The sequence below is a fragment of the Marmota marmota genome, unplaced genomic scaffold (genome assembly GCF_001458135.2).
Source record: "Marmota marmota marmota unplaced genomic scaffold, marMar, whole genome shotgun sequence".
Taxonomy (NCBI): Eukaryota; Metazoa; Chordata; class Mammalia; order Rodentia; family Sciuridae; genus Marmota; species Marmota marmota.
In genome coordinates this window covers 99,020-105,103 of record NW_025999927.1, presented here as the reverse complement: position 1 = coordinate 105,103, position 6,084 = coordinate 99,020, and positions in this window count along the sequence as shown.

Here is a 6,084-nt window from a genome sequence, read left to right as displayed (position 1 = left end):
TGATACCATGAAATCTGAAGTCATTGCCATTAAAATAATTGTGTGAAATACATTTCTGTACAGAACAGGAAATGTCATAATTTTAAATACATCAGAACAGGTACACAGGACACGGGCAGGAGCTAGACAGTACTCCAGTGAATTTCGGGGCAGAGGGAATTATCTTTGAGAGTGTTATGGTTTAGGTATGAGATGGCTCCCAAAAGCTCATGTATTAGACAATGTGAGAACGTTCAGAGGTGAAACTGACACAGCTTTCTGGCTGCCAAGCCCCACCGTCAGCTGGTTCCTACCAAGAAGCAGCAGCTGAGTGGTAGAGCAGGCCCCAGTAGATCAGAACACAGGCATCAAGTGTGACCTGCAGCCACATGAAGGCCACAGTGCAGGCATGGCTGTCCTGAGGCACTGAGAGGCAAGGCTGGTGGTAATTGTAGGCTGGAGGAGATGGGTCTTTGGGGCTGCACCTTTGGGTTATATATTTTGTCCTGTTGAGTGGAGAAGTCTCTCTCTCTATTTCCTGGTGCCATGTCCTGAGCTGCTTTCCTTTACCACACCCTTCTGCCTCACCTCAGGCCCAGAGGCCTGGAGCCAGCTGCTTGTGGATTGAAACCTCTGCAACCATGAGCTCCAAAATGAACTTTTTGTCTTCAAATTGTTCTTGTTATAGCAATGAAAAAACTGACTAAAACAGAGTTAATCATGGAAAGCAACAGAAAATGGTTGAAAAAAAAAGATATGCAAGGTCACTTTCAGGAGCTGTGGCCAGGACTGGACTGTATTTATGAATGTAACTAATAATAGTCTCTGTCTACCAGAAAGGTAGGGAATTTCAGGGATCCTTGATTCCCAGCTCACTAAATGCTCTTCAGCTATGGCCAGCATGTGTCTGGACACTGCCACAGCTTCCTGCTGTCAGCCTTGCACAGCACTGGTCCACATAGAGGCACTCTCTCCTTTGTCATCTGCTTGTCCCTGCACCTGCCTCCCCTGAAGCCCACCCTAGATGGTCTTATTCACACTGTGACCCATGAGCATGGACTCACGCTCCCAAGTCTGCAGCTGGGCAGCTGCTCCAGTCCAGCTCAGCATCAGTCACCCAGGTGGCATCCTGATGCTACTCTTCCTCCTTCTGAGCAGTCATCTCATTAACTCCAGGGCACTAATGAGATTACATTTCTTATCCTGCCAGAGGCAAAACCAGATGTGGTGTCCCCCAAAGGCTCATGTGTGAGACAATGCAAGAAGGTTTTCATGATTGGGTTATGAATGTCTTGACCTAATCAGTGCATTAATCCCCTGATAGGGATTAACTGGGTGGTGATTGTGGTTAGGCAGGGTGTGGCTGGAGGAGAGGGACATGACATCAGCTTTTATATTTTGTCTCTTGAGAGCAAAACTGGTTCTCTATGCCTCCTGATCCTGTCCTGAGCTGCTTTTCTCCTCCACATTCTTATTCCATCATGTGCTGCCTCATCTTAAGCCCTAAGGATGGAGTCCACCATCAATGGACTGAGACCTCTGAAACTGTGAGTCCCAAATAAATTTTTCCTCTCTAAAGTTGTTTTGGTCAGGTCTTTTACTGAGCTTTTTGGTGCTATGATCAAAACAGCTGTTTGTTTTAATGCATTTAAATTTAAATACTCACATGAAATACAAACTGCCATATTGGACAGCATAAAAACATTTCTGATATGTCATAGATGCTCAGCAAATATGTGTCTCACATCTGAGTGCAGTGGCACATGCCTTAAATCCTCGCAGCTTGGGAGGTGCAGACAGGAGGATCAACAGTTCAGAGTGAGCCTTACAAATTAATGAGGCCCTAAGAAACTCACTGAGACTCTGTCTCTAAATAGAATACAAAAGGGCTGTGGATATAGCTCAGAGGTTCAGCACCCCTGGGTTTAATCCCTAGTACCAAAAAAAAAAAGTTTTAAAAATACCTTTATTTATATATTTTCATGTGGTGCTGAGGATTGAACCCAGTGATTCATATGTCACAGGCAAGCGCTCTGCCACTGAACTACAACCCCAGCCCATGGACTAACTTTTTTCTCTGCCATCTGCTCAGAACTTACAATGTGGCTAGGCATACAGCAGGTGCTCAAGATATATTTGAAGACATTTGCCTCATTACAAAGTAACAGGTGTTATATAAATAATTTTAAAGGAACATTTAGGTAAGAACAAAGAGCTCCTGCAAAAAGGAAAACAAAACTTGGTAGTAGATGCAAGACCTGGAGGATAAAGGTAGATGAAGAAATCAGACATGGAGCACAAACACCAGAGTTAAAGAGGAAAGATAAGAAAATAGGCAACCTGTCCACAATACCACGTATCTCGAATAATACACATACCAAAAAAGAGAATAAAACAATTTGACAAGTATGAGGAAATTATGAGATCTATAAACCCAAGAGAGCCAGGCATGGTGGCACACGCCTATAATAGCAGAGACATGGCAGGCTGAGGGAGGAGGATCTTGTCAGGTATCTCAGTCACAGAATCAAAAAACTGACTACTGCCTAGTGTTTGAGTGAAGGTTTGAGCCAAAGGCACACTGGTGTGCTTCAGGCAGAGAGAGAGCAGGGAGGGGACACACAGCACAGGGTCACATTACGGGCATCTTGGCACTGCAGATGTAATCCTGAAATAATGCAGCTTGCTCCATGCAGCTCCTTCTATCTCTTTGAGATTTAGAGTACAAAATGTTTGTAAAATAAGAGAAATAAATAAATACAAATAAGTAAGGTAAATAGAAATACCCAATAAAATTATGTCAATGGAAAAGACAAGAGTATGAATTACCTTAAAGTCTAAAAAAGAAAGAAAATCTCATTGTGAGACTATTTAGCATGAACTTGAAGAGCTTCATGAGTACATCCATGTTTCATCATTTTGGAGCAAGTTTGCATTGTCATTAATGGGAATGCCTGGCAGACATGAGCCCAGTTCACAGTATACACGGTATCTCTTTCACCCTTTCCCCACCAAGTACACACATATACATGTACACATATGTTTTAAGAGTTACACAGAATCAGAAGGACTTCTGAAGAATCTTGCAGAAAAGTCCACACACCTCAGAGTTCACTTTCTTGGAAAAGAAATATAAAGTGTCTGTTTTACAAAGGCAGAATATATAAGTAACTCTATGGCTGCCACAATCGACACTAAACCCCAGTCCCAATTCACTAGAAAATGAAGGTTTTCAATGCTAATTTCTTTACTTATAATTTAATTTGTTAAAATATGAATATATATTTGGTTTTAAAAGCACCCAAAAAGATCTTGAGATAATTTGGAGGTTGTTCAAAATCAATGGCCTTTCTCCAATAACCCACAGACAACTGAAAATCAAAAGCAGCAAAAAATTATAATACAAGCTAAGTTAAAGAAGTTCTCAAAGAGTACCAGAACTCTTCACCTCTTTTGTCATTATTAAAAATGCAAAAAATTACATCACAACATTCTTCTCAAATTACATGTTCAATTATTAATATACATTATATTTCACCTGTAATCTATATTTTTGGTGTGATTCCAAGGGATACTGGTAAAATTGGGAAAAGCTTGCATTGCACTGAATATGTTTTATGGGAATTTTATCAGATAATAGCTTAGCACAAATAAGGTTGAGTTTAAAAAACAAATCTGGAGGTATAGTTCAGTGCTTGCCTAGCATGTTGGAGGCCCTGGGTTTAATCCCCAGCACTGTAACAATAATAGTGATAATAATAAAATTAAAATTAAAAATCCCCATTTAACATTAAACTTAGCTTAAAAGAGAGGTCAGAAAAAAATAAAAATGCAATAAGGAAACAAACTCAGTCATACTGAGCTGATGTAAACTAGCATAGGGGGAATGAGATCTTTGTTGTTGTTGTTGTTCATGTGTATGTTTTGCATTTGCCAAGCACATTAATTTACAGACTGTTAAGACCACTTCCCACTTCAAAGGCAGAGCCAAGTGTCTATGGCAAAGACCTTACTGTCCACAGATCCCATGGCATTTGCTATCTGGCTGCTGTGGGCTGATGTTTGTCGCTCCCTGGTATTGGTATGTTGAAATCACAACCCACAGTGATGACATTAGAAATCAGGGCCTTCTGGGAGGCAACTGGGTGATGAGGGCAGATCCCTCATAAATAGAATTAGTGCCTTAGGAAGCTAACCCTAACCCTTATATCGTGGAGGATGAGCTTTCTATGATAACAGGAAGCCCTGCCAGACACCAAATCTACTGTATCTGATCCCTGACTTCTCACCCTGAAGAACAGAAAGTAATAACTTTCTGTTGTTTATAAACTACCTAGTTGATGGTACTTTGTCATAGCAGCCCAAACAAAGACTTTGGCCATTTACTGCAAAAGTGAACCAATTCCTCCTATATATTCTACCATTAGAAACAAAAGACCAAGCAGAACAAATTATCTTGTAAATAAATACTCATGAAGGTCCATAGCATACATAAAACATGATATCAAAAGAGATGTAAGACTGGATTTCAAAAATTAACAACATGTCACAGAATCCAGAATGGTAACATGACAATAAAACCCTGACTTTTCTTGTATGTGACTTAGTCTATTAGAAGGACTTCAGGATTTTAGCTTGAATATTAAACCTCTTTGTACAATTTCACCTGGTCAGATCCAACAAATAGACACTTAGCTTAATTGTACTGTGTAATTATACTAGTTCTGACCAAAAAATATCAGAGAAAAACTTTTATTTTCAACTAATGGAATAAGTTGTAAATATGCTGTTTTATTAAAATGAAAAATCTCTTAAACAAACTGGAAACACCACAGGACTCATTTTCAAAACAAGAATATACTGTTATATCCAATTTAAGTTATGTTGATGTGTGCTTTGAGCCCTTGGTTGGGAAATAAAGATGACAGCAACACTCAACTTAATATGATTTGACCACTAGATAGAAATATATTGAATAAGAAATAGCAATGTTTCATAAAGCTTATTGTTATATTCTCAAATAAATATTTAAAAGCTGGGGTAATTTTAATAGTATTATGGCAATGAAATAATTATGAATGTGCTACAGATTGTTAAAAACAGCAAACAAAAAACTAATAAGACAAAATAATTGGATTTTTCATGTGATACTAAATTATTTTAGTGAATTTTTAGTAACATGGAACTACATAATATATGTTCTTTTAAGAGTAGATATACCTTATTGATTGCAACTGTATATTTTTATAAAATACTAATTTCAACCACAAGCTAATACAGTGCTCCACTTACACAACATTCTCAGCATAGTACATAAATCCATTTAAGATTTCCTTCGCTGTGCAATGAAAACGTAGGCAGTCACTAAAATGTGCAAAACTTTAATGACTGCATGTCTTCCTCTGAAGGGCAAAATCCACAAAAAGGCTGGCAGATGGAAAGCATGGTCTAAAGCCCCTTAAATGAATTTTAAAAGCCATGCTCATGTGAGCATCTTTAAGATGAACTCTCCAGAGCAAAGGCAATGCAGATGGATCAGTTCTTCAAAAGGATACTCTGATGCACCTCGTCCAGGCCACAGATACTTCACATGAAGCACGACTAAAAGGCAAGTGACCCAGTGCAGTTACCTGATGAACAGTCATGGTAGGATTCATGAATAACCAGAGTAGCAGCAGTCAAACCCAGCCAAGCCACACAGTGGCAATAAACAGCCATCCATCAGCAGCATCAGCTCTGTTCCTGACAAGAAAACACCACCTCAGCACCCCACAGGACTAAACGCAGGCCAGGAGGAATGTGAAATCACCATCTGTGATCTTGTTTTCTAATCAGCAGTGTTCCCAAGTGAGACGTCCTGAGACAAGACTTCCTCTTTATTCCTCTGGCTCACCAAGACTGTATGAATGTCCCACTGAAGGGCTGTGCAAGAAGAAATAAAATCAGCAACAAGTGGTGAACCTGCGCAGGCTACAGGTAACCTGGCTCCAGCACAACCCTGGTGAATGGAAGGGAGCAGGACAGAAATGTGGATTCCAGGAATTGTCCCCCCAACACACAGACACACACACACACACAACAAACAAAAAAACTCTAGGAAACAAA